General features: G+C 46.0%; 1 long non-coding RNA gene across 1 annotated transcript in view; it reads right to left on the minus strand.

The window, feature by feature from the left end:
* The window catches only part of LOC125740207 (uncharacterized), a 46,400-nt gene that overhangs the window by 18,885 nt on the left and 6,575 nt on the right, over positions 1-20,940 (minus strand). The window lies entirely within an intron of this gene.

The raw sequence follows: 20,940 nt of genomic DNA on the forward strand, positions 1-20,940 counted from the left end.
CAATATTTAACATCTCTGCACATATATTTCACACAGACATTTTCTTTTTAAGTGTCATAATTTTTTTTTTGACTGACTCATTCAGTTCTGTTCTCACCATTTTGCTATTAATTGCAATTGTAGTCATTTGTCCCAAAGGGAAGCTAAACATGAACGTTTGGTGTTTTACTTTATTACAAAGGTGTTACTAATTTAAAAGCACCCAGTGAGGCTGCTTGTCAATGAACTTTTTAACTCAGAACAGCTCTTTTAGAACTATAATTCAGGTTTCAGTTTATTACTGTTTGAAATGGATGTTTTACTTAAAACTACTGATTGTTTCAAATGTGATATATATATATATATATATATATATATATATATATATATATATATATATATATGTATGTATGTGTGTGTATATATATATATATATATATATATATATATATATATATATATATATATATATATATATGCTGCCTCATGCCCATAGCTTCCGGGATAGGCTCCGGACCCCCCGCGACCCAGTAGAATAAGCGGTTTGGAAAATGGATGGATAAACAAATAAAGTAATGTTTTTTTTTTTTTTTTTTTTATAAAACCAGTAAATTTGCAATATTTTTATTGAATTAAGCAAGCGTCCCAAGATTTATTGTGAACGCTGCATACACCCATACATTTGAAATACTTATTTTTAATAAGTTTTTCTAAATTCCAAAATTCCAGTCTAGATTTCCTGCAATAAACTTAGGGTGCGTTTCTCCTGTGTATCGGTTTACACCAAAGAGACTTTCTTGCATATCGTACCAGTGCCAAACAAAGATGATTCTCCACTTCTCCGTGCGGATGTGGTATTTTAAGGCGCAATTTACCTGCTATCCCCCAGGGGGAATTTGCGGTGAGGGTGACAGGGGCATTGTTATATAGTGTCACTCTCAGGCTTACTATCGTTCTGTCTCATTTCGACGAGCTGATTAAGAAACACAATTATCATTATGAATTGGGAAATGTTTTCAGTAATAACGTTTGTTGAAAGAGAGACTTTTCCTTCACTACTGTAAGGAGAAATTTCAATTTCACACTTGACTGAAAGAAAATGGTGGTACAGTACGTGGAAACCAAAATTTTCTAAGATGAAACGAATAAAAACACTGACGGTATGAAGGTGTTTATTAAACATCTATCTGCATATGCAGGCCATCGTTGACGTTAATGTGAGGAAGAAACATTTATAATATAAAACTTACACAAATTGCAGGTCTCACTTGTCCCTCTGGGATGTGGGGGGGGGAGGGGGGGTACAGAATGATAATGTCCATTTAACACGATATTCCATAATCCCCCTCAGCCTTCCCCAGCCTCACTTCTTGCTCTCACTAGCACAGTGACAGTGACCTCAGACTCAAGGTGCTATGGACCCCCCAGTAGGTGATGTGTTCACATCCCCAAATGAAAGACAAGCATTCCTGTGGTCAGCAAGTGGGGGACATCACACATGTTTTTTTTTTGTGCAGAATTCCAGGGCAAACCTCCCCGCCTCAAAAAAACGGATGAAACGAATGGGAGAAATTATTATATAATATCAGAGATGATTATAAGGTGTGAAAGGAAAACGCTGCTGACTAAACCGGTGGTGGTGGGGGGGCTCATTAACAACAGCTTTAGCATGACCGTGACCCCGCCCACGCCCCCCCCCCCCACCCCCCCAGCCAAGTCTGCTTTTAGCTCTCAGTCTATCCCTTCAGCAGGCATGGTGCCACATTTAGTAGCACACTGGCTCCAGCCAGAGAACAATCAGCGGCGTAATTACTACTCCAGAGCTCCGCGCGCCCGTCAGCGCCCACGGCTTGCGGCGGTTCGGGCCGGCAGCTGCATGCCGGTGCAGTGCGTCACAGCTGAAGCCCTCTCCCCCTGCACCTGCTACTCAGATCCCCCCTGCATGCACACCCTGCCCAGAAACACCAGGTTACTGAAAATGACCGATCAGCTTCATGGAAACTGGGACCCAAGGATTCAGGATGTAGATGAATTTCTGTTGACACGTTAAGTAATGATGGGCACTGGGCTGGGACGCTGCTTTGGATATTGTGGTTGGATTTTTGTTATCAAAAGCATGATGGCTTTTGGGGGGGGGGGGGGGGGGGGCACGCGGGGGGCAATGGAGCCTCATACCTCCAAGGGTGCCAGTTTGAATCCTGCACCTGGATGTTTGTGGGTGGAGTTTGCATGTTTTCCCTGCACTTTCACAAGTGTCTTCTGAGTGGTTTCCTTCTGCTGCCCAAAGATATGTGATTAGATGAACTGGCTTCTCTAATTGCCTATGGTGTATTCTGTGATGGAAGGGCATCTAGGGCCCCCCCTGCTTCCAGCCCTATTTCCTGAGAGGGGCTCCATGCTCACCTGGGGATGGAAAGAACATATATGGGGATGGATGGATGGATGGATGGATGGATGGATGGATGGATGGATGGATGGATAAATTAGGTGAAGAAGTAGAGTATCAGACCCGTGCAGTAGGCATCTCGCCTTTGGTAAATACATACTTTTAGATGAGAGTACAAGATTCACCTTAACTGCTTGTTCTTTTTATAGCTACTTTTGAAGAGCAGTTGAGGCTGTAGTTTTGCCAGGGAACACATCTGCATTTCAAACGAGAGACGTGATGTTCAAGTGGCTGAGAACTGGCCCAGGCTTGTTGGATTGAACCAGCAAGGACACCTTTAAAGAGCCCCATGTCCATAAGGGATGATCCATAATCCCCTTCTTGTTGGGAGCAGAACTGCCGCTCAAAACCTGGAAGCTTGTGTCCATAGACAAAACTAAGGGTTCCTATAGAACCTCGATCTGATCAAAGTTAACATACGGAGATCCTGAACATGCCCTTCAGAGACCACAAGACCTTGAACTGGAATTAAACACCAGCCTAATCTTGTAAACAGAAGTCAAAAAAGTAGATTGTGGGAGGGGGACTGACACACGTAAGGACCCTATGAGCTACATTTACATCACTAAAGTCTTGATGCACCAGGTTGCTGCATGAAAATCGACACTGAATAGTCATGAATTCACAAACTATGCCAGGTTTAACATTGTTAGGGATCGTGCAGGGGGTGCAAAATATAACAAAGCAATGCAAACAATGAGATGTGAGACATGCTGGCCAAGTCTGCTCACGCCATAGACTCGTTCATGTTCTTTTTTATAAAGTTTATTCTGGAAAATATCAGCAAAGACTCCCCCGACGTATCTAGTCTGGGAGTTGTGTTGTGTCGGTTCCGTCACTGACTGGAAATCAGCAAACCCACTAAAGCGTGGTTCACCTCGAGAACACACACTTTGGATATTAAGTGTGAAAATGTTCCTTTTCACCTACACTCGTGTCCATATTTGGGCAGGGCATTTTCATGCCTGTTAGCCAGAATCATCTAGAATCATCTAGTTTTCGTCTGGGATTCTCCATATCGACACCATAATTGGTACACATTCTTGCATCCCTTCGCGTTTGACTGGAAGGAGAGCCGTACTCCATGAACACCCCAAAGAGTCACTCTTCTACAGAGCAAACCGTCACAAATATAATTATAAATTATAAATATTATTATTGTTATAAATATTAATATACTAGCATAAATATTTAATATAGCCTCATAAATATACATAATTATTCACATACATTATAAACCGGGCACCAGCCTTTTCACTTTTCATGGGAACCGTTCACAGCAAACACGGTTTTGACAGCAGATCCGATCGGGCTGGGACGCTGGTCACGGAAGCCGCAAGGACTAAGGACATGGAAGATGAAGAATACTCACAGTAGGGAGGGTCTTAGAAGGATGGAAAGCCTTAGAATCTCAGAATGTTCCAAAGAGAGACACTGCAGGACCACATGTGCATGTTAAGGAACACACATCACCACGGCGATGATCCGTTTAGGTACCAGTGTAAAACCTACAGCAATGCTATCCAGGAAGTCCTACATCATTCAAACCTCCCTTTTATTCAGATAACTGGGCAACGACGGAGCAGTGTGTGGTTCAGTGGGCTAAACCTGTGTGCCTGTAACCAGAAGGTCAATCCAATCCAACCTTGAGACGCTTAATGGATGAATGGATGGTTTACCACATACATGTGCTGGTATACACTTGGTTCATCTGCATCTGAAAAGCATTGCTGGGTTGACTTCAGCATTTGCGTCAAAATTGGGATTTTCAGTTTGGGAGGGACAAGCTGACTAGACCTTCTCAGAGTGACGAGTCCCCTCCATGCCCAATCCCACTCCGCTGGGGGATGGATGTCGAATCCCTGCAGCGCTACTCCGTCACTGGAGAGATGGTGGGGGTGTAGATTGCATGAGCTAAAAACAAACCAAAGTAATGCTGATGTCATCGACACACTGTCCCGCTAGTCTGCCAGCGATGCTGACGTGAGGAAACAGGGACGTCGGAGGGACTGGGAAGGTCACTGTCACCAAAGAGACATCTCAGGTCTTACACATTATCTACGTGTGTAAAGTGCGGAAGGTTAAACTTCAGGCCTTTCCTGGAACACTGGGAATATCCCTCTTCGTAACACACTGCACTATAAACCTTTAACCAAGTGAGCTTGTGTCATCCTCCAATCCAACCTCCGGGTCACAGGGATACCTCCCGGATGCCAGCCCATCACAATACACGTTATACATAATTGTTAAATAAGAGTGCTGTTTTAAATTACAGTTTAAAGCAGCAAACTGCAGGTTTCCGATTTCCATGTCTTGCTAATTGATGACTTCCATTCTGCAAATCTGCTGTTGCGAAAACATCTACAACAATACCTCGGTCCTGTTAATCTGTCGACGTAATGAGATTTTCAGGCGCAGACTATGCAGTGAAATGCACACTTTTTCAGCAAGAAGCACTTTTTTTTTCCGATTAAAGAGCCTTGCTGTAGAGTGTGTGCGGCTGCCCCACGTGTGGGAGGGCAGTGCTGGCGAGTCCCGACCCCCCCATTAGAATGCAGTGGCCCGCTGCTTAATCCGTGCAGTCATGCTGCCGTACCCCCGGCAGCAAAGCTGACCCGGCAAGCAGGTGTGAACCCCTGTATGGATGAGTAATAAACCCCCCCCCACCCCCACCAGCATAAACAGGGGAAGTGCCTCAGGGACCCCTGCTCCATCTGCACTCTGCATACCGACACCTTGCTGCCAAATACGCCTCTCCTGCCCGCTCTGATGTTTTATTGGGGGAATCAGTAACAGCCCAGATCTCCACAGGGATCCCTGGCCAGAGGGAGCGTAGCGGTCGTACGCACCGCAGCGCGTCACTGCACATTTAGGGGACGCTGTCTACCAGCAACGCTCGTATATCACCGCGGCTCACAGCTCATCACCCCACCGCTTTTTCTGCACCCGCGCGCTGCCACCAAGCTCGGCGCTAACATTAATCTCCACTTACGTCCAACTGGATCTTATCAAGACACGATGTGAGCGCAGGGAAGCGTGGACTTTCATCTTCCTGAGATGATTGGCGGTCTCGAGTCATGTGACTTCAGGGACTACAGACGGCAAGCTGCGGACTGTGCACCAGAGCGGCGAGAAGATCAGCGGGTAAGAGTGACCTATTTGGAGACCATGAAAGCTACAGCTTGTGACTTGACATGTCCCATCAACCTCCGTGTGCCACAGCCCGTGGATGTGCAGCTCAACTGTTACGAAGCGTGTTATGATACACAGAAGGAGCACGGTGTAAGACTGATTCAGTCGGGGGGGAGAGGGGTGGCTGTGTGTGTGTGTGTGTGTATTGTGTTTATGTAACATTGTGGAGACCAAATGTTCCCCATAATGCAATAAAAGCCTATTACTTTAACGTTGTGGAGACCATTACTCAGGTTCCCACAAAGATCTGGGAATACAATCAAAAAACTAAAACTGCCAAGTGCCTCGCATTTAGTTTGGTTACTTATGGTTAAGGTTAGGGCTGGGTTGGGGTTAAGGTCGCCATGTTGGGATTAGAGTTTTTCCCATAGGAATGAATGGAGAGTCCCCACAAATATATGATTACAAACCTCTGTGTGTCTGTGGGTGTGTGTACTGTATGTGTTTTCTTGTACAAAACAAATCCGAATTCAAAAAGACCAGAGATAAGAGGAGAAAAGATCTTGGAAAACAACAGACATTCTGAATCCAGAGGAGTACAAATTTGGGGGGGTGGCCGTGTTTGAAAGGAGGAAAACTGGATTTTTTTTTGCTACCATGACAACAGCAGTGAAGCGGGAAGGGAAATCAGACGACTCACTGTAATATTCTTCACTGGGAAGAACACATACATCGGTGTTTGGGAAAGTGCGCAAAGTCTTGCACTAGCAATGAAACCGTTGTGGGGGGGGGGGGGTGCGTTGTGAGGATGGGGGTGTGATTCCTCCCACTGTCTCATCTACAGAGACGACTTCTGCTGGGGCAATTATGAAGGTCAGAGCTTCCTGTCAGAACTCTGGGCTTCTAGAGGGCTGCCCGATCACCGCAGAACTGGGCCCACTCTGGGGGTGGGGTGGAATTGAGGAGGCCATTTTTTCTATAAGATCATAATGTGGGGAAATTGTTTTTTTAAAGAAAATCAGAAACAGGTAGAAGAGAAGAATGTTTACAGGGTGGATCAGTCATCCCCTGCCCAGACTTCCTGTCTCTGGATGATTCTTTGCTCTTTGAATGTTATGAGTAAGACGATTTCCCCTCGATACACAGATGACAGTCTGAGTGATGAACAAAATCATTTCTGTCTGGAATTTCAGGGCCATATCTGTCCTTTGGATGTGAGTGTTTAAGGATGCCACACACAAGCGAGAAACAAGTACCTTAAATGACCACTTGGGGCAGAGCGGCTGTACAGCAAAAGATGCTATAGATCGGGGCTATTCAGTAATGTCCCCAGAGAGCTGTACATGTTTGTCACATGACCTTGGTGACTGTATCAATGGCAACATAGACAATGCATCATAAAAGGTCTCCACGGACACCTCATCACTCAAGATACATCTGGCAGGGTGAACTCATCACCCACGCCCCCAAGTCAAAACAGCAATCCCATCAGTCACTGGCGACGCAGACCTCCAGAACATTCTAGAATAACTTGCCTACACACATCGCATCACACTGGTGAATCTCACTGTTGCGGGCTAAAACACAGAACCTTAATACTTTGAAAAATAACACGTTGATTTCTTATTATTTCAGACAAATAATTTTTATGTGATGGATATTTATTATACAAAGTGAAACCCCAAAGCATATAAATAACACTGACATGCTTCTATGGGGAGTTCAGGCAAAGAACTCTCAGAATCAGTAAAACACAATGCAGTTGAGCTATAAAATCAGGGTGGCAGCGTCAGTATGTAAATGGTTGCATCCCCTAGAGTCGCTAAGGTGCCCCATATGTGTCCGATCCAGCATAGCTGACAGGCAGGGCCAACAAGGGAGGAGTAATCAAACTCCGAGCTGGGAATTTAACAGCCCGGATGCCGTACAGCTACACACTCTGTCAGATGGGGTTAGATCAGTCACACGTCACCAAACAGACAGCTCTCACTGAAGTGCGCCATGCAGAAATGGACACAGACAGGCCTATCTGAGATCTGCTGGTGACAATGCCACCTGGCAGGTGATTCGCACCTTCACACCCTGTATGTTTATGGAGGTAAGGGCCTCACTCTTCACTAGTTCCTCTCCTGGGTTTAGATCTCACAACCTTTGGGTCGGGGTCACCAGTGCTTAGATGATTTACAAAACAGCACGTAAATGCTGTGTTAGAACATCTTCACAAGCCCCTACTGTCCACCCATGAAGAGTGTGCTTGAGTGATTACTGTATTCCTGCAGCAGTCCTAATTATTCTGTTTCAAAGTTCCATCCATTTTATATAACTGCTTATCTGAGCGTGTTCCAGCAGGCAGACGACATGGGTCATTTAGAGACGCCGGTTCACGTGACACGATGTCTTTGCACTTTGGGAAAGGACAGAACAAGTGATTTCCACAAGAGCTGGGGGTGGGCATCAAACCTATAGCCATGGCGATGTGAGGTCATAACTTCACCTACTTTACTGTGCCTTTACAGACGCAAACTCATCACAAAACACAATCCATCCATCCATCAATCCATCCATCTTCTTACCCCTTCTCTTGCTTAGGGCTGTGGGGACAAATAGTCGTTCATTCATTCATAAAAACAGGGCTTCAGTTATGTACAGGCACAATAACATTCCATGTATCTCCTGGATTAGACAGACAGACAGACAGACAGACAGACAGATAGATAGATAGATAGATAGATAGATAGATAGATAGATAGATAGATAGATAGATAGATAGATAGATAGATAGATTGATAAAACATGCATGTCTATCAGTCTCTCTTACGTTTCCAGTTAAATTGTGCTGCAAACTACCACTGACATCATAGCAAGATTAAGGATTTTGTTATTGCCAAGGATTTAATAAATCTTTGCGGATATTAATCATTTGTATGATTAATAGGATGGCTCCTTTGTAGTTCAGCATCTTGCTGCATGGTTAAACGGCGTGAGTACCCCATGATGACTCATTGGTCTGGCCTTATCTAGACGCAGGGCACGATGTCTGAGACACCAGCAGCGACGTCGGCTCGGAGCAGGACGTGGCTCAGGCGGGCAGCATAAGAATGTTTCCTGACCCGTGGGGAACATTTGGAACCTTGAGTGAACTGAAGGTGTGACACGATAGCAGGGCAGACCCACTGTGTCCTTCACACAGTGCAAATCCCTGGACAGGCTGTGCTTTGGATTCCTGGGCTTAATAGTACTAAATCTGAATAATGTATAAACATGTATCTCTGCAAATATAAAGGGACAAAGTGCAAGACTTTCAAATCTATACACATCTGTGATAACTGAGTAACCAGGCCCAGTGACACACACAACCAGTACAACACCCATCTCGACAAGTACAAATCCCACATCTACCAGTACAACACCCATCTCGACAAGTACAAATCCCACATCTACCATTACAACACCCATCTCGACAAGTACAAATCCCACATCTACCAGTACAGCAGTCTGCTCCACAAATACAAATCCCACATCCAGCAGTACAGCAGTCTGCTCCACAAGTACAAATCTCACATTTACCAGTACAACACCCATCTCGATAAGTACAAATCCCACATCTACCAGTACAACACCCATCTCAACAAGTACAAATCCCACATCTACCAGTACAACACCCATCTCGACATGTACAAATCCCACATCTACCAGGACAGCAGTCTGCTCCACAAGTACAAATCCCACATCTACCAGTACAGCAGTCTGCTCCACAAGTACAAATCCCACATCTACCAGTACAACACTAGGGGTGGGAATCTTTAGGTACTTCGCGATCCGATCCAATTACGATTCTGGGATCCACGATCCGATTCCAAAACGATTCTTCATATACATTTTTTTTGCAAATATGCTTAATTTAAAATTTAAATTATATGTTTTTTGTTCATAGTTAGAATCTCTGTTTGACAGTATTTCAATTTTTAAAATGACAAAGTGAAATAAAGACTTTTATTGATTTTATTTTAACAAAATTATATCAGGATGAACAATTACTAAGAACAATTGTAACAACAAATCAACAAATGTGTTGTTTTCAGTTTGTTTAGAACCTTTTAACAAAGGAAGGAATGTCTTTTATTTATTTTTGTTTAGAACCTTTAGAATTATCTTCAGCCGCGAGCTTAAACTCATCCGTGATGTAGTGAGCCGTAATGGTGACATACGAGTCTGTTGAAATTCATGTCCATGCATCGCATGTTATTGCAATCCTGTCCATATTACTTATTGATTCTAAAATTTGAGCTTTAGTCTCCCTGTAGAGTGCGGGTATTGCAGTGTCACTGAAATAACGTCGTGACTGCACACTATTTCTTGGCTCAAGCACCTGTAACATTGAGCGAAATCCTTCGTTCCCCATTACAGAGTAAGGCCAAATCTTTGGCAATGAAACCCGCCACTGACCGTGTAATTCGTTTTGCTTTTTTAGAATTGGATGGAAGCTTTGCTACTTGCTCAAGGGTCCTTTGAGTGAAACCGGTGCTGGGCGCGATCGGGACCGAAGTCCGTTCCTGCAGCTCTGAGTGGAACCGTGTTATATGCTTCTTCATATTAGTAGTGTTCCCGAAATACTTAAATTTGGCGCGACAGACTTTGCACACAGTATGGCTTTTATCAACGACCCCTTTCTCTTTGTCTTCACAAAATCCAAAATGTTGCCACACAGTCGATTTTAAATTTGATGGTGCAGGATGTAGTTTGTCCATTGTTCAAATGAAGAGCAGCATATGTAAGAGGCGAGCGTTGTAATGTTTATTTTTCCGGCGCGCAGTCGCAATTTGATAGAACACAGAATCGATTCTGAATCTTTGAGAATCGATTTTGAATCGTTAGAGAAAGAAAAAAGATGCATCGATGCATCGATTTTTTCTCTCACCCCTATACAACACCCATCTCGACAAGTACAAATCCCACATCTACCAGTACAGCAGTCTGCTCCACAAGTACAAATCCCACATTTACCAGTACAACACCCATCTCGACAAGTACAAATCCCACATCTACCAGTACAGCAGTCTGCTCCACAAGTACAAATCCCACATTTACCAGTACAACACCCATCTCGACAAGTACAAATCCCACATCTACCAGTACAGCAGTCTGCTCCACAAGTACAAATCCCACATTTACCAGTACAACACCCATCTCGACAAGTACAAATCCCACATCTACCAGTAGAGCAGTCTGCTCCACAGGTACAAATCCCACATTTACCCATCTAATGGTCACCACACTGTCCACAGGCCACTCCCCACATTCAATATGTATCTGTATCTATTGAGTCCAAGGAATGTAGGAGTTCCAGACCACGGTGTTGCCGTACCATATTACCCCTGATATCACTGTTCTCACAGCACCCCCCCATGGCCTGTGTGGCCTGCTGATGTCTGGCCTGTGTTCATGTCATCCCACCCCTCCCGGACCCTGGTCAAACACACAGACACAGACACACATGCACCCACGGATGAAATAAACACCGCAAGGTTCAGCTGCTAAAACTCGTCTCTCTGGAAGTGAGGGAAATTAACCATCTATGCTGCAAACAGCACCAGTTCTGCAATTAGCTGTGATGCTGCTTGAGTGGAATTTCCTCTTGTGTGTGTTTCGATGGAGGTACCTGCATAACCCCCCGAGAAGCCCCTCTCTTCTCACTGGTTTCACACACACATGTTCATGCCACCTTTCCCAGTGATTAGACAAACTACAGCACACATGTGGAAAGACCTGATTAACGGATCCGGTCTGATGTACGCCTCCTCAAAATTTCACCGCGCCTGCGTCTGTCGTCCCGCTCCGGGATCCCGGCTCTGCGGTACAAGGTCGCTAATGAGACCTGACGGTGTGCATTGTGGGATGGATGGAAGGGGCAGCAATTATTTTTTAAAGAAAGGGTGCAGGAACTGGGTGCATTAACAGCTCAGCAGGAGCTCTGATTATGTGACGTTTTAAACCGAATCGGGGATAGAGGATTTGGCTTCGGGAATGGCATTTCCTCTGGGTGAAAGCCTGCCCCCAGTGAAAAACAAAATCCCAGCAAAAACAGGCAGTCAGTGACAGCATCACCAGGAGAAGCCGTCTCCCCCACGCGAGGAACCGGTACGTTTGTGTGAGAGGAGGATCAGACAGCAGATGGTGTCCGATGCTGAGGGGGACGTGAGCTGTCCTGGAACCTACTGGAACGGGCTCATCAAGAGCAGGGTGGTCCCGGCTGGAATGGCAATGGGTAGGCCCATTACAGGAAGCCCACAGCCACCAGATCAGCCCAGTTCTGGCACTGACCTGATCCTTATTCTATTCCTCTCTCAGAGCCCTGTTGCCGCGGTGATTATAGAACATGAATCATCCACCGGTCAAAGACGCCCAAACATTTAATGGAACATGTGACAGGCAGCTAATTATCCACAGATACATGCGCTTCCTGTCTTACACTCACCGTCTTCCTGCTGTGTCCTTCTATAAAGTGCGGCCCCATTCTGCTCTCCCTAGCCGCTTTCAGGGCAGACTGTTTGTACGGGTGATAATTCATGTCACGTTCCAGACTGCTTCAAAGTGATTTGGGGTTCCAGTAAAAGAAAAAAAAAAACAACTTTCCCTGACCTAAGCTGGCAGGACATCACATACTGCTGGAAGAAACGACACGATGAACACGCTGGAAAATCTATAAAAGCAGACAAAAATAGCAAATAACAAAATGCGGGAGTATAAACATCATACAGCCACAAAAGAAAATCCATTGTACTGCTTTCTCATGTAATGTGTCCTGTCATAATGTTCTCTCCTTTAATACAGGCTGCTATACAGTATGTCTTACTATACTCTACTTGTGAATGTCAAAATACTACATATTCACATACCCAGTCAGATGTACTCAAGAACTACATAATATATTTTCACATGCTATGAGACACCTTTCCAAAAAAAAAAGCACTGATAGTAGGAATTGCCCATGTTACCACGGAAAGCTCTGTAATCAGTATTGTTACTGAAATCTGTGCTCTAGTCAGTACTGATACTGAAAGCTGTGCCCTAATCTGCCGTTACCGAAAGCTGTGCTGTAATCTCAACTGTCATTAAAAGTTGTGCTGTAATCTGCAGTGACTAAAAACCATATTGTAATCTGCCGTTACCGAAAGCAGCGCTGCAATCTGCCTTTTTACTGAAAACTGTGCTGTAATCTGCCATATAACTGAAAGCTGTGCCTTAATCTGCCCTGTAACTGAATGTTATGCTCTAATCTGCCCTGTAAGTGAAACCTGTGCTGTAATCAAAAACATGTTACTATACATAATACAGGTCGCAAGTGGTAGTGCTGTCCGTGGTCCTGAAGTTCACTTTCCCACCCACCAATTTGTCTAACAACTGCAGGTCTGTGGAGCACATGGTTGCTATCTGCACATTTATTGACATACTGCTTCAGGTCCGGTATGTCTTAGGGACGAGATTCCTGCATTGAAATTACAGCCACTACATAGAAACAGCCAAAAAACGAGGCAACATCAGGCCACATTGGTATATCCATCATCCAGGCACCAAACACACCTGTTACTGCCAATATAAAATGGCCTATAAAACAGACTCCAGTTTGTTTCAGCGAAGGGCCATCAAACGGCACCAAATCATGACTCGGGAGTCGTTTCTCCCCGGGGGGGTTTCCTTTAGCAGGGATCAGGATCTGAATCAGGTCACCTTCCAGAACTTCCCTGAGTACATGTCCTCTGTAGACAGCCACTGAAGCACACGTCTAGACCAGGAATAGTGCATCATGGGAAAAAAAGGAAACAAAGAAGAGCATAGATGTCACCGTAACGTTTAATGTGACCAGATACTGTTCCTGGGCCGGACCTGTCTGCAAGGTGACGTCAGTGCTAATCATTTGTATCTTAGAAGAATCGAACAACACAAGCTGAAAGTCTTGAGCCATCGGAGACAGTTTTAAGCACAAATGATCTCATTGCTCCACTGCTGTAATGAACAAATAATGTGCTTCCGGGCTTTTCTCCCACTAGATGAGTTTGCTGCAGTCTATCTTGTGTGTTGCCCTCTCCAGACTCACCGTCGCCATCTGTTGGCGAGAATCTCCTTCCAGCATTGCCTTTGGCATCTGGCATGAACCTGAGTCGCATCATGGCTTCCGCGCCGAGTTAGTCACTTGGCGCATAGGCGCACAAAATGTACGTGCGCATACACTTGCCAGACTGTGTGTCCCGGCTGGCTTTGCGTAACACTCACGCTATGTGTGTGTATGTGTGTGTGTGTTTGTGAGTGTGTGTGTGTGTGTGTGGGTGTGTGAAGGGCCAGCGATGGCCTGGCATCCCATCGTTCTGAGAACCGACAGGATCACTGTCAAGAGTTTTTTTTAAATCGAAACAAACCTCTTGCATTCATTCATTCATTCATTCATTCATTCATTCATTTATTCATATTTGCTTCAGATTTTACCCTTAGGGTTCAGTCCCTCCAAATGTTTTATTAAGCTTTTCGTACTCAATGCAAAATGACTTGTTCATCAGCAGGTGACACCTGTCACACCTGCAGTACGGTGAAATGTGTCACACCATTAGCAGTCAAATCTGTCATACCTTTAGCACAGTGAAATCCGCCAGACCGGGAGCACAGTGAAACCTGGGGATCCTGCAGGACAGTGAAACCTGAGGATCCTGCAGGACAGTGAATTCTGTGAATCCTGCAGGACAGTGAATTCTGTGAATCCTGCAGGACAGTGAAACCTGCAAATCCTGTAGGACAGTGAACCCTGTGAATCCTGCAGGACCAATGAATTTTGGGAATCCTGCAGGACAGTGAATTCTGTGAATCCTGCAGGAAAGTGAAACCGGTGAAACCTGCAGGACAGCGAAACCGGTGAATCCTGCAGGCCAGTGAAACCAGTGGACAGTGAAACCTGCAGGACAGTGAAACCTAAGAAATTGCAGGGCAGAGAAACCAGTAAAAACTGCATCACAGTCGCACTGCAACCCACATAACCTACAGTAAAGTCAAACCCATGAAACCTGCAGGACAGTCAAGCTACAGGACAGTGGTGAATCTGGTGAAACCTCTGCATGGAGCACTGATCCCTTGATGTCTCTCCTGAATCAAGCCGCACACCTCATCCAATTGCAGGGAAGGGTGGCACCACTAAAGCCTGCCAAAACGGCTCCTCCACTGTCTGTCTCCGGCATCTCATCTCAGATCCGTAGGCTGCGCTGTCCTGCCACATAGTCACACGGCCACATAGCACTCTGTTGATTCGTGTTCAGTTTTGACCTGAAGAGGTGGGGTGACCAAGACTTGAAAAAAAAAAAAAAAAAACGACTGTACTGTGGCAGGGAAAGGAACCCACAGGAAATGCTGGAGGACAGACAGAACCTGGCAATTTTTAATCTGTTATCTGAAAACTAGCAAATAGCTGCCATTAAAATGTGCCTGGCATCACTTTTATCGAGAACACTTGGCAGGCTAACGGCTGTTTAGAAAATGCTATTTATAATTAGCATAGGCACAGACTTCAGCTTTAGCAAGGGAAAATTATTTCTCGGGGACCCATAGCCGGTCCTGACACGAGGATGTCATAATCCATAGGTGTGCCACCAGAATGATGGCCTTCACAAAGCCACAGCCGGCCTACGTTGGTACCTTTGAGGAAAATCCTACCATGGCGGCAACTTTACTGTTTTAAATGACACTTTGCAGATAACCATAGAAGCTTGAGGCAGTTTCATTGACATACACCAGTTTTGTTTCCTGATGCAACGCGCTGAGTAAACCCTCATAACATCCCGGAGGTGGGGGGGCTCAGGAAGCTGATTTTCCTGGCTGTCTTGGTCCCCCTCTGCCGGCACAGGAAGCCAAGCCTGCATGATGCTCAATAAGGCTGGATCCTGCCCATAGGGGGCGCTCCCGGTGTGGCCGATGCCCGCTGGGCATGCCTTCTTCCCGCTTTCATCTACCTCTCGTCTGATGCCAACAGGGTTAGTTTCACAGGCTGATGGCTGTGCGCCGCAGAGCGCCGATTTCAATCAGGCAGAATCCTGAACCACCTACCGCAATCTCCAACAGGACCCTCTTGCTGGGAAGGTGGCAGGCCACCAAAAGCAGCTCCCTCCTCACCACTGTGGAGGCGATTACATCAGGCCTGTTAGCGAATAGCTAGTAGTTAGCTTCTCTGCCCAGTTTGCTTAGGAAAGGCTGGCAGCTGTCTGTCACATGCCTGATGCTGGGGTGCGAGACGCCAGTCTGTCTCAGGCACTATTCATTAAAACAAATAAATAAGAGACCTAAATTAACCCAAATAATGGGATGTCTACAGAACGTCAACATTCTGTACATGAGAAAGTACACAGCCTCAAGCAGCCCAAAACTGTGAAAGTGACAGGCAGGTCTGACACTTTCTGCCATGCCTGTCCTTCCGCAGCTTAGTGCGGCGAACCTAGACAAACAGAATGATGTACGGCCGATATATTTAGTCATCCATGCATTTCCAATAACTGCTTATGCAGATTAGGGTCAGTGTTACCAGAAATTCACCCACAAAGCATTTCAGGCATCTCTCTCACACACACTAAGACTCGCTAATGCACTCAAATTGTATAGATTTGGACTGTAAGATTAAACCCCCGCAAACTCTCCACACTTAAAAGCTGAGACAGGATGTAAATCTCCAACCCAGGCGATACCATTATCCAATAAGCTGCCCACGAAATAGTGATGCGCCATATATTTATAAGGGGTGTTTTAGGAGAGACATACAGAGCAAATTACCAGGCGGTTGGTTTACGGTACTTTCTGGAGAAGTGAAGTAAGCTGGGGAGAGATTCCCAAAGGCAGGGAGATTCTTATGCCTATTAAAACTGGATGTTCGGCCAGCACTCTGATTTCCATCACTAGTGTAATTGCTCGTAATGAGTGGAGCTAATTATCCCCCCCCCCACCTCCCTCCCCCAAGCCACTTTATGCCTGACTGGGTCTTGAGCTGACAGCTGGAGAAGAACCGGTCCCAAGAGATCAGTCTGCCTCATCGTGGAAAACAATCACGACGTGAAAAAGAGCGGCTGTTTGTGTTGGTACCACAGTCACGTCCCTTTGACACGAACACAATCAAAGCATCCATATTCAGCCACTTCATCCATCCCTGCTTAATCCAGCTGTGCTATGTCATCTGTCCTTTTCTACCAGATAAAGGAAAATGCTCTTTGGCAGTCTAAGACAGGACCACAGTCTATATAGCCATACCCACTCTACCACAGACACACCCACTCTGTCAGAGACACGCCCACTCTGTCAGAGACACGCCCACTCTCACAAAAACACTCACCCTGTCAGAGACACACCAACTCTGTCAGAGACACGCCCACTCTGTCAGAGACACACCCACTCTGTCAGAGACACGCCCGCTCTGTTAGAGACACACCCACTCTGTCAGAGACACACCCACTCTCACAAAAACACACTCACCCTGTCAGAGACACACCCACTCTGTCAGAGACACGCCCACTCTGTCAGAGACACGCCCACTCTCACAAAAACACACTCACCCTGTCAGAGACACACCAACTCTGCCACATCGAAAGACACAACGACTCAGTCAGAGACACACCCACTCTATCAAAGACATTTCTACTCTGTCAAAGACTTTGGCCAGGCTACTGCAATGGCATCCACTGTGGATTGGGAATAACACCTCTGAGTCGTTTAGACCTTACGTCTAGCGCCTGCATGTTCAAATACCCGCACACCATTGCTGTATTCTAAGATCCTGTTTCCTGTGCCCAGATCTGTCCGGCCAGAAAATGAATGACACAGCTGCATCAAAGTACCTCTCTGTATCTCCGGATGTCATTGCATCCACCCGAACAAGCCCACTGGCACAACGGCAAGGCGTCCCCCCCCCAGAGCGCCCCCTTCCACAGCCAGGATTCCAAACCTGACAACACATCACACTCACAGTCTGTAATCTGTCAGTAGGTTGGCATGGAAACTCGATGTCTTGCGTCCTCAAATCGCTTGCCGACGAAAGCGGACACTGTCTGTTTGTGACCTGAGTACAGAGCGTTCGTGAAAATGGCCACATACGGGACACAGCTTGAGCCCCGCTGTCGCTGTGGAAACCAGCTGCTCAGAATTCACCAGGATTCTATCCCCCCCCACCCCCCTACAAAACATTCTCCAGTTCCGGGATAGGAGTCTCTACCTGACCAGACTTTTAAAAGTTCAAAGCTGGCACCTTTGGCTGTAAGATCTTGCCATTAAGTAAGAACCCAGGCATGGATAAATTACTAGGTAGAGAACTCCTCCCTCCAGCCTTACCCATATTGACCAGCAGGTGGTACAGTAGTCAAGGTTAAAATCCGGCTTTGTAAGACACTTGACTTTCAGTGAAATACCCAGCTAGCAGTAAAACAGCAATCTCTGCAAGTCTTAAAAGTGCCCAGAAAGGAACATAACCGGACACATTATGGACAACAAAGAACCACAGAGCTAAATTTGCATGGCTCTCTGGGGATGAAACACGAGTCCTTCAGCAGCCGAGTCTGCTGTGGTCGCACCTTTACTCCAATTACTGTCCAAAGTCCCCGTGTCACTGGCTGCCTGGTTCCTGGGGCCTTTTCAACAGTTCGAGCTTCAAGCTGGCAAGAAACGTCTAAGTTACACCCTTCTACAGGACCGGACCACAGATCTCAACCTGCCTGTCATGGGAAGTTCTGGTGAAGGCGGCGGTAATGAATCTTCAGGAGGACTGTGGCCTGCCACTTGCGTGATCCTGATTTAAATCTGCACCTCTCTGCTCTGCATTGCTGCAGACCCTAATCAGGAAGCATGAAAGCAGGTTCTGAGCCTACATGACAATGAACACTGATTGTTTGGCCAGAGATCCCAACGCTAACCCTAAACTAAACTGAGGAACATCCAGGACTGGTCACAGAATCCACCTAAATTATGGCCATGACCCCTACTAGGGTTTCCACCCCCCAGTTCTCTAGGTTTCCCTAATTTGCCAAGTGGGGGTAAGAAAAATTGACAAATTGCATAATAAGCTGGATGGCTGGCAACTAGACCTCCGCCTAAACTTATGTATCCAAACTCCCCTGTAAAATGCTGAGCCCCTCAATCTGCCAGGGTATCCACAGCCTCACCGAGCCCCTGAACATGCCACTAAATTTCTTAATTGTCCAACAGGACCCCGGGCATGAGCTATGCCAGGTTCTCAGAAAGAAAACAGAAATGATTAGCTTAAAATTGCTCAACACACATAATTATGTAATTATGACCGATTAATCAATTTCTAAATAAATGGCACAACATAACATCCATAATTTCTTAGATAACTAAATGGCTGATTAATTCTTATTATGATGACAGCAAATGTGCATGGTGATTTGAGGTGCACACATACATGAAACCATGACGACATTCAGCATCGTTAAACTGTAAGAGATCATTAATGCATTCATTCGTACATCAACCAGCTGTTTATATCTAGAAAAGGGTAGCAGGCAAAAAAAAGGGCAAAGATCACAGCTAATCTGGAGTAGCATTGCTGACATGGGGGGGGCGCTATACAGACTTCCTGTCAGAGACGGGACACCAGAACAGCATCCCCACTGCAGAGTCACAGATGATCCAGCCTGTGGGGGAACCAGGACAGGGGGGGCAGCACCAGACTTCCTGTTGAGTCACCAAGATGCCGTGACAGACCGCTGCTTGACAAGATGCCACCGTCTTCAGTCGGGTGTCAAAATGACGGCTCTTTTCCGTTTGCCGTTAACCCTCAAAGACAGTCAGATTATAGGGTGTTACTGGCCTCTGCGCATAATGTGGGGGGATGCCACCAAGTCCAAATGAAGAGACAGGGAGTTCACAGCCGATCTGTCCATTAATCGAGTTCCCAGTCGCAGACGTCTCTGCCTCTCGGAGCGATAGATCCTGAGGCAGAGTCTGTCCGCAGCCACTTGGAGTCCCAGGTAGCGAACAGGACATGGAGGAAAGATAATCCCTTAACCACTATACCGTCCGACAGTAACGCCATCATTGGTTTCATTGTTTAGGCATTCACTGGGAAACTAAATTTTATTGAAAATCAGAAAATAGCTGAGATTTTTATGACAAAAAAAACTAAATACGGCATTATTGTAATGTTACCTACTGATAATGCATTACGTTGTTTCACAAAGCATTTTAAATTATAGTGCAATGGGTTGGTGCCCCATCCTGGGTTATTCCCTGCCTTGCACCTGAAGCATAGAAAATGGATGGATGGATGGATGGATGGATGGATGGATGGAGAGATTTTAGATTATTAAATAATAACCCCATTGTTATATTTTTGGGAATGTCATATGTAAATATGTCTAATTTATATATGTCATTTAGGGTCACTTACATAAACTTATCATAGTACAGCTGTTTCATGCACCCTGCGAAGGTATGTACACTGGAAAACATCTCCCGAGCTCATCTGCCCCCTGCCTGTTCCTGAAGTCCCTAACCGCTCACATTGCGCGTTAGCATGCTATTACTTAGTGCTGTTGTTTCAGGAGCAGCTCATCTACTGGTGTGATAAGGGGTTGATGGGTGCCAGACCGCAGTGATTCACTGGAGGGGGGGGGGGGGGATCTCACAGAACGCTTCAGTCCTTCCACTTACTGCCTCTAAAACCAGGCAATTTAAATCAGACAGCGAGGACAGTCAGAAGCGTGGTTTACGAGAACCTGACATCTCTCATTCATCTTGGGTTCCTGACAGGCCTGAATAGACAACCCATGGTTACCTGGGTGACCGAACAGCACTGCGGCTATAAACAAGGGGGATTATGGGCTGTTGGTGTAAGACAGGGGGGTGTAGACATCCTAGGGTGAAGCAATGTCAGGTGATGAGGCTGGTCGTCTAACATCTGTCTGCCTTGAACTCTCCAGGAGGGGGTATCTGCAGGCAGGGGGGGGCGCTATCTACATCAATGTAGTGGGCTTCTTTTCATTCACAAGTGTAAACTTCCTTCAGGGGGAGGCAGAACACTCACCATTATGACACACACACACACACACATACACACGCACACACGCATGCACACACACATACGTAGCATGAAAGCAGAGGGCTGTCTGAAACAACGCTGCATCCCTGTTTGTGCGCAGATCCATCATGATGCGGTCTGGCTGATGCTACGGCGTTTCTGTGAATCATCCGACGCCCACCACCAGCGCGAGAGGCAGCCAGTCAGAGCGAGCCAGCTGTTAGCGGATAAGCGCCCTTCCGGTCGGCGAGACATCCCTTTACAGCTCTCTCACACGGCCCTCGTGTTACATACTCTAGGTGTAATGTCCTAAAATGCTACCTTATTGTCAGAC

Source organism: Brienomyrus brachyistius, chromosome 4 (genome assembly GCF_023856365.1).
Source record: "Brienomyrus brachyistius isolate T26 chromosome 4, BBRACH_0.4, whole genome shotgun sequence".
NCBI classification, from domain to species: Eukaryota; Metazoa; Chordata; class Actinopteri; order Osteoglossiformes; family Mormyridae; genus Brienomyrus; species Brienomyrus brachyistius.